Source organism: Megascapheus bottae, unplaced genomic scaffold, assembly GCF_031878675.1.
Source record: "Megascapheus bottae isolate mThoBot1 unplaced genomic scaffold, mThoBot2.hap1 HAP1_SCAFFOLD_142, whole genome shotgun sequence".
Taxonomy (NCBI): Eukaryota; Metazoa; Chordata; class Mammalia; order Rodentia; family Geomyidae; genus Megascapheus; species Megascapheus bottae.
Genome location: NW_028327685.1, coordinates 362,368 through 371,850, shown reverse-complemented (window position 1 = coordinate 371,850; position 9,483 = coordinate 362,368). Strand labels below are relative to the sequence as shown.

General features: G+C 40.1%; 1 long non-coding RNA gene across 1 annotated transcript; it reads right to left on the bottom strand.

The window, feature by feature from the left end:
• Positions 1–2,021: 2,021 nt before the first annotated feature.
• Positions 2,022–7,202, bottom strand: LOC150039526 (uncharacterized). Its single transcript, XR_016534340.1, has 3 exons — positions 7,042–7,202; positions 3,262–3,336; positions 2,022–2,798 (listed from the first exon to the last, which is right to left on the bottom strand). It is a non-coding gene; the product is annotated as an uncharacterized LOC150039526 (long non-coding RNA).
• Between the last annotated feature and the right edge of the window lie 2,281 nt (positions 7,203–9,483).

Below are 9,483 nucleotides of genomic sequence, written 5' to 3'. Positions count from 1 at the left end.
CTCTGTGGCACATTACAGGGTGACTCCATGGACATTTAGTTTATCAAAGTGGGAAACTGGAATGAGACAGAATAGCAACTTGCCTAGAGATACAAATGTCTTAGGGAGCTTGAAGAATGCTAGGGGAGGGTTATTTCCAGTGAGTAGTTCTCAGGTTTCTGGAGGGTCAGGTGGGTGTATGTGCTGTAAGGTGGTTTGGCATGGACTTTCAGGCTCAGAAGGCCAAGTGGAGCCCTTGTCTGTGACTCATACTTTGAGTTATATTAGACATCACTGATCTATCTGTGTGCCTAATAAGGTTAGAGAGCTTAGGCCATCATCACTGTGTGGTCCTCATAGCTTGGGAGCCACATGTCATAGTAGATGTCTTTCCTTTCCTGCCGAGTTCTGAGAATGAACCCGAGGACCTAAAACTTCGGAAACAAAATCTACACCAAAACCAAACCAAACAGAAAACAAAAAAATGACTTAGGTTAGATTGTAATTTGCCTTTTGTGTCAGTTGGGTGTGTGGTCAGCATCTGCAAATCAGCAAACCATCATGCAAAAAACTGCGAGTGTTGGCCGGGAGTTTGGCCTAGTGGTTAAAGTGCTTGCCTAGCATGCACGAAGACCCGGGTTCGATTCCTTGGTACCACATACATAGAAAAAAGCCGGAAGTGGTGCTGAGGCTCAAGTGCTACAGCTCTAGCCTTGAGAAAGTCCAAGGACAGTGCTCAAGGCCTGAGCTCAAGCCCAGGACTGGCAAAAACAAAAAACAAAAAACTACGAGTGTAGTTAAACAAGTAAAGAAAACATTGAAATGGACAGTCAACATACCAGTAAAGGACAAGCTGTTATGACTATTTAATGACATTTCACATAGTATAATAAAATCACTAACCACAAAGAAAATCTCTTATGTATATACCCTTAGTTTGTTTTGTATGGTCTCATTTATATGTCCATATGCACATAGTTTGAGCTATGTTGATTATCTGCTGGGAAATTGTAAGACTTTTACTAATTATTGCAAATGAAGAACACCATAGAGCCTAGGTTTCAATGGATCTGGCTTACTTCACTTAGAATGATTTTTTCCAAGTCTTTCCATTTCCTTACAAATGGGGACATTTCCTTTTTCTCTGGGCAGAAAAAAATTCATTGTGTATAAATATTACATTTTCTTGATCAATTAACATAGAGGGACTTGTTATTGTATCTGACTTTGTACCAGCTTTATTGGCATACATATATATATATATATATATATATATATACATGTAAATATGCATTTGAGGGCTAGGATGTAGTTCAGTGACAAGGCGCTTGCCTAGCAAGTGTAATGATCCTTAGTACCAAAAAAAAGAAAATTAAAAAAACCCAAAAATACATTTTTGATGGGGATCGTGGCCTATTGGTGGACTGCTTTCCTAGCATTCATGAAGGCCTAGGTTGTATTCCTTAGTACCACATACACAGAAAAATCCAGAAGTGATGCAGTGGATGAAGGGGTAAAGCCCTAGACTTGAGAAAGCCCAAGGACAGTATCCAAGCCATGAGTTCAAGCATCAGGACTGGCATTACATATATCTATCTATATATATATATATGTAAATATATATATATACACACACACTCAAACACATATATGGATGAATGAACATACACACACACACACACACACATACACACACACACACACACACATAAAATTATTTGAAAGAGGTAATGTAAGGGGGCAAACAAAAGGATTTGGAGGGGTGGGGAAAGGGAAATTGAGAGAAAAGCAAGGGAAAGGGTACCAACGTTCAAGAAGTAGAGTACCCCTTACCTAACAAAGTAACCGTAAACTCTCTTTACATCATCCCAAAGCCAAAAATGTTTGCCTAACATTTTGAATACCCAGTTTTATATGGCTGACGATATAGAGCAACTGAGCAAATATTCTTTTCTGACAGAGAAAGTAACCCCAGAAAGCCTTTACTATATATGATGCAAAATAATGTCCAAACTGCCATAAATACCAATTTCAACAGCAAGTTGCCAAACTTGATTTTATTAGAATGTAGTTATTGTTTCACAGCCTCAATTCAAGACTCAGATGGTATGTGTATAGACAGACATATGCATGTCTATGCGTATACATGTATAAAGGTTATTAGCCACCATAACTGTTTTATATTCCTGGGCAATACAGTCTCTTTTCATAGAAAGCAATTACAATATAAGGGCAATAAAAATTAGCCTCTCTTGCTAGCACCAACTCTGCTTCATTTGTACGTTTCCACTTCATGAGAAACATCATTTCTCCATTATGTTCTGTGACACCAAGTATTTTTTCAGGCTCAAGACCCCTAGCAAAGCCCCTTAGGTTGTCACCAGCCTCACTTCTAGCATTGGTTGTGCTAGCATCACACTCGCTGGAAGATAAAGCAGGTTCATCAGAATTTATAAAAGCTGTGATTAAGTCAGCACAGTATAAATTCTCTTCTGGTTCCCAGGTATTATGTACATCAGAATAGCCCTTCCATTTTAGGAGATATTCTACCCTGCCCTGCACCACACGACGGCCCAGTACTTTTTCCACTTCAAAGCCTGCTGGTAATTCTTCCTCAACGTTTTTGGCAGATTTTGTATACGGCTTCTTTCTTCTGTTAGGGGTTGCCATTTCCTTGGAGGCCATTTTTCAGTTGCAGGGCTGAAGAACTATTGTTATCCGCTGAAGCTGCTCCCGGTCACGATACTGCAGTGACCCTGGCCCGTGTGCCACAACCTCCAGTCACCTCAGAGGTGATAATAATTAACTGGGATAATATCCTGGGTGAAGAAAAGAAAAACAGTGTCAGTCGGAATCTCTATGCTTGCAGATCTAAAAATACATGTGTATGTAAGGCAAATTCTCAGCTTCAATCAGGCTTCTGGTAATGGGCAAAATCCTGATATAGACACATCAGTACATACCAGAATTAACTTATGACAATTGATATCACAAAGCCTCTCATAGCAACAAGAGAGAAATCTTGTCCTTATGGAGAAACCCTGATAATAGTGCTTGCATATTTCTCCTCTGAATCCAGAAATGTCTGGAAGGAAGTGGTGTAATTTTCAAAGTTTAAAAGTATAAAATTGCCTACTCAGAACTCCAGGCATCAGAAAATATTATTCAGGTATATGAGCACATAAATGTATTTTCAAATGACAGAAAAGTTAGAGGGAGGTTTGGAATATTAAAAAGAATACCAAGACACAGTAATAATCAGGGTGAATATAATATACATACCTTCACTTGAGCAATTTTTAATCATGTAGTATTGTTGCAGGAAAATGTATCATTACCTCAAATAAAGGGTTGTTTCTGTAGAAAAGGAAATAAATGAGAAATTTATGTTCTGAGTGCTATATGTATGGATGTTAGGAGAGAATAACTACCTTTCAGACATAAAGTTCTCAGTTCAAGTCTCAGTACAGCCAAAACAAACACATTCCCAATAGGCTGGAAACACAACTTGAAAGAAAATAACTTCTCTCCATTTTATTAGTAATCAAAAACAGCAACAGTAGCCAAAATTAAATATACATACATATATATATATTTTCATATCTAGAATGACTAAGAAGAGAACTACAAATACTATAATGGAAACAAGAAGACCAAACATTTGAGCACCCTTCAGGAATGCCAGAAAAGGAACACAGGACTGAGAAACTGCCTGGAATCATTACAAATAAAAATGTCTAATAGGATCAGTTTTTATTTAAACCCCAGCAAAATGTTATTTTTTTCTCCTTTACATTTTTACTTCTTGTAAATTTTACTGTTGGGGTAATTTATAGAAGGGTTACAGTTACATTTGTGAGGTAGTGGGTACAGGACTTCTTACACATTGATACCCCTTCTCATGTTTTGCAATTATAAAGTACATATATATATATATATATATATATATATATATATATATATATAAAAGAAGATCCAGGTCAAAGAATACTATGGTCCTAATCAACAAAATGGCATGGATGCTGATGAATGTTTAGTAAATGGGCAAGATTTACCTTGATAATAAATATCATTAAAGGTCTACTTATTTTTGTGGGTCATGGGGCTTGAACTCAGCATAGGCGCTGTCCCTGAGCTCTTCATCTCCCAGCTACCATCCTACTCCTGGTCTTGGGTGTTGTTCCTGAGCTCTTCAGCTCAAGGTTACTGCCCTACCCATGAGCCCAGCCCCACTTCCCATTTTCTGTAGGTTGACTGGAGATAAATATCTCAGGTCTAAAGGTCCACTTTTGAGGTGACTCTGTGAGCTCTTATCTCTGCATCTGCTGTTCATTGGATCCTTTGCCTTGCTCTGCGCTTCCAAAATGGACAGAAGTCAAGAGTTCCTTGAGAATGTGCTCCAAATACTAATGAACTTGACCCTTTAATAGTGGCTCTGAAAATCCAAATCAGATAGGAACTGAACAAAAATGTGGAGATTGGGAGATCACACTCCTTTCCTAAACACTTCAGTGCAATTTGATGTGAAGGAAATATCCCATCCATAATTTAGTTTCCTGATGCACATCTTCATTCTTCCTTTCCTCAGAATATTGTCAACTTAGGCTGTGTTTGCAGGAGATTCCTGCCTATCTAAGAACTGTGGAACCCTGGTGGAGGAACTCGGGACTCGATAACTCTACCTGAACTTTTCCTCAAGGGTAGTACTCTAGTACAAGAGCACAGCACCACTTCTGGCTTTTTCTGTGTATGCGGTAGTGAGTTATCAAACCCTGGTCTTCATGCATGTTAGGCAAGCATTCTATCACTCAGTCACATTCCCATTCCCCTAGAAGCAGTGTTTGACTTATGTATATGTAGCTTCTTCATTTTATATTTCAAGAGGTCCCAGCAAGATTAGTGACATCTTCTCTAGACTGTTTCATGATTCCAAGTCCCATGGCATACACTGTAACCCTATTGCTCTTAAAACACTTGGGAAGCCTTGGGCTGGTGGATGAATCTTGTAATCCTAGCTATTAAGGAGGCTGAGGTCTGAGGATCCCAGTTCCAAGAAAACCAGGGAGAAAAGTCCCTGTGAGTCACCTATCCCCAATTAACTACCCACAAACTGAAGGAATGTGGCTCATGTAGCAAAGCAGTACTCTTGAGCACAAAGAGGCACAGGAATAGATCTCAGGCCCTGAGTTCAAGCCCCACTCCTGACGAAAAAAGATAGGAAGGGAAAAAAAACATATGACAAATGTGTCAACTCCTGTATTTCAACAGCTGCTGTTATTCATATGTCCTTATAAGACTTTAGCAGCAACAGAATGAGGAAAATATGACAGGGGGTAGGAGGGGAGAATGAAATCCGGAATTCAATAAGTACAAACCTATGAAGAGCAAGGAAAGAAGGGGGTATTTGGTGAGGGTTGAGTGAGAATGTTGATGTGGTTGGCATTGATCACACCGCATTGTGTTCATACACTGCATCATTAAATTGCAAATCCATTGAACTACTATTCAAAATTAAATACAATAATAAAATACCTCAGCATGTAGAGGTCTTTCCATAGAAGACAGGATGAGACACTTAAAAGGTGGACATGTGCTGTTCTGTCTGAGGATGGTATTTTCTCTTTAGAAAACCAGCTTTCCAAAAAAAAAAATCAGAGCTCCCAGATTGCATGTGTAGCTTAGTGGGGAGAGATTAATTTAAGTCATGTCCTATTTATGACAGAGATAAAGTACTTCTGAGCTTTGTGCCAGTGTCTTAGTCCTGAAATGCAAGCTACTTAGGAGACTGAGATCCACATATTGGGATTCGAAGCCAGTCCAGGCAGAAAACTGCGTTGGAAGATATTCTCCAGTTAATCCCCATAAAAGTGGAAGTAGCATTGCAGCATAAACTAGCAAGGAGCTGGCCTTTAGACAGAAGGTTCAGAGAAAGAGATCGGGTCCGGAACTCATGCCCCACTGTCAATTAACATAAAAGAAAGTCAGAGAAAAGAAAGAAAGAAAAAGGGAGGAAGGGAAGAAGGAAGGAAGGAAAGAAGGCAGGCAGGCAAACAGGCTGGCAAGGAATGGAAGGGAAGGAAAGAGGGAATAAAGGAAGGAAGGAAGGAACAGAGAAAAGGGAAAAGAAAGTAAAGCAAAAAGAAAACGACATCTTAAAGAAGCAGAAACAAAGCAGCATGTCAAGCTGGGGCTCTCTTTCCTTAGAATGAGGATCTGTCCCTCTGCAGCATGTCAAAAGGTAAGTCTTTGCCTGCTTGCTGGCAGGGGTCTTACCAAGTCTTAACTTGGAACAAAGCTTTGCATTGCTCCCTGTCTCCATGTGGCCCAGTGTAGATTTACTGAGCACCAATCAAGGGACCTACTGAGTGACCCGGGAAAAACTAAGCCACTACCAGATACGACCAGAAGAAAATGACCTATGTGCCCCTGTACTGAACACTCAATCCTGGGGTATCCCTTGGACATCTTGGATGCCACGGGAGCACTCAGGTTTACTGAAGTGTCTCCTGTCCATATTCTGCTTTATTGGATAGACATGGGGAATGCCTGCCCAACTGACCACACAGTATGTAATAGACCCTCACATATACTGAGCCATTTTGGACTGGACTCTGGAAGCCCTCAAGTTCCTCAACCAGGCCCATCTTCCCAGCTACCTCCAGAAAGAAATGGCCCATATGTCCCTGTGCTGAACACTCAATCCTGGAATATCCACTGGACATCATGGATACCACAGGAGCATCTCAGTTTTACTCATATGTCCCCTGTTCCTGTACTGCCTTATGGGGCAGACATGGGCCTTACCCACCCAACTGACCACACATTACCAACAAGACCCTTACATAAACTGCGACCCTTCTGACTGGACTCTGGAAGCTCTCAAGGTCCCCAACCAGGCCCATTCCCAAGTGGTGTGCGGGGCTATTTTCTTACACACCAATGTGGACCCTTCCAGTAACCCACTCCCATTCATTAAATGCCATTTAGCCACACGGAACTCATCTTCCCGCTGTCCTCTTCCCCAATGCAGTTTCAGAGAAACCATGACCGTTTGTGACCCACCTGAATGTCCGGAACCCCTGAAACTATGCGATACCCTGGGGTCCTGAAGCTCCTGGTCTGGATCCAGCTGCCCTCCTAAGCACCTTGTTGGTAGCCAGTAGCCAGGAGTTCATAGCATGAAGCCTGAAGCCTGCCCTGCCATCGGCCAGCCTGCCAACAACTGCCTGGGGTGTCAACAGAATTCCAGCTTGCAAGCTCCTCTCTGATTGGACAGCTTTGTACACACACGGTTGGCCCTTCCACGTGGCCTGGAGATACTGTGAATACTGTATCTTGATTGGCTGCTTCCCGGGGTTCAGTGTTTCTCAATGGCCAGTAATGTAAACATGGTGAGGCCAACCTCCTGGCCTTGCTCTGTATACTACAGTGGGTTTTGGAAGGTTTGGGAGCTGCTTGTTCAAGGACTGATTATACAAGCCTTCTTAGCATGATGAAGCACAGCTCCAAAGCCTGGCTATAACATTCTAGGTAATAGTTGTGCCTGGCTGAGAGGGCACTTGGCTGATTGGGCAGCATTGCACATAGGAACATGTGCAGCCAAAGTTGTCTAGATAGACCATGCTGTCTACGCTATTGCCCAAGGAGAAAGGGCTTCACTCTTAGAGTTCTGGGTTTTTCTGTAAACAAAAGCAAAACCAGTAATACTTTAATATTCTATTGGGAGATCGTGGTCAACCCAGGGGGAGGATGCTTAGTTTGTTGAATATCTGTTAGTCCTGACATCTAGGCTCTCATTGAGGTGAGTTGTAAAGGGCCTTGGATTCATCTGACCCCATGAACACTGCAAACCTCCTTGCAAGGCAAGTACTTGAAAGAATCAAATGAAAGTAAAGCAACACAAGAGTTTTATGTCAGAAAAGAGACGATAAGGATAAAACTGTTAATGCTGAAAAATCCCCCAGAAGAGGTCACTTCTTATTTGTGAAGCTAGACAATCAGAGCTACACTGTATTTTTTTGGTCTACAATGGCAATAAAATAAAATAATGGAAAACACATTCAAGGAAACGGTATAAAATTGAGTAGTAGAATGCACAAGGACTATGCACAACTCAGCATCAAAACACAGAAATGATATCTATGTATCAAAATTTAGTGCTGTACCTGAGAAGAGGATTTTTTCTCTTTTCTTCTTTTTGTGTTTTCCCCCCACATTCCAAGTTACATGTATTTTTAAATATATTTTTATTGTAATTCATAGAAGGGTTACATTATATTCACCAGATAGAAGGTGCATTACTTCACAAACATTGATAGCGTTTCTCTGTCTTGGTCCCCATTTCCCTCCCTCCACCCCCCCCGCCCCTCACCTTATTTCCCCCTTCCCTATCCAATTTCAAATAACCAAATAAGCATATATACAATATATCAGATAACAAGGTAATATGCTGTTACAATATGAGGTAACCAAGGGACAGCAAAAGAGACATTCAGACATTTGGTGTATGTTCTTGGCTGAGGAGCCAATGGGGAGAAGCTACCATCTGTGGGCTTATGACTGTATGCCACTTTTCCATTTTTCTATTTTTTGAAGTCTTGGTGAATGTAATGGGAGGCACAGAAATGGACCCCAAGAAATATGGGCGGCATGGTTTCCTTCCTTTGAAATAATTAGAATGTGGGATCCCACAGGCACATGGTATCCTTAATATATGGATATTAGATCCAAACAGTACAAGAGCGATGAGTCAGTATTTGTGTACCCAAGGTTATAGACATGATCTTGGAGATATAAATATAATTACATAGGCATGAAAACTATGATGTGCTTTATACTTTATTGACATAATGTTTTATTACATATATTAACCTGTATCTATGACATATATACCTGAGCTTAATTTTAATTTTGTTCTTAAATCTAAGTGCTGTCGATTGGATACAGAGATTCCCTTCTTGAATATTGGTTTGTTAAGCATGACATGTGAAATATGCTGTAAAAATAAATGTTAATAAGTTCTTTAATAAAATATTTTAAAAATGATTTAATGTGAATATACATGTATAAGTAAACTCAGTAGATACTAACAATTAAAAGAATTACACTTGGAAACAATGGATTATACAGCAATCTCAACATTCACAGATTGAGAGGAAAGGAAGATATTGTGAGGAGAGCATCACAGGGCTCAATTTCTATGTGCCCATGATCATATACAATGATGCTTATCAAAATAAACGCCAAGAAGTGGAAACTAGAGTGTTTTATATTTTCTGGTTCTTTTAAAAAGTTTTTGCCTTTTGTCATATTTTAGATTCCTGTAACTTTTACCTAATACACATTTGATTTGGGGAGGGCAAATGGAAACAAACAAACCCTGAGAGAAAAGATGAACTAATACATCAGTAATATTCAGTGGACCTTGTACTTGAAATGAGTTACACAATTTGGGGTGTGGGATGTTGGGAGGTTTTATACATTCACAAGCCCTGTAACTACCTT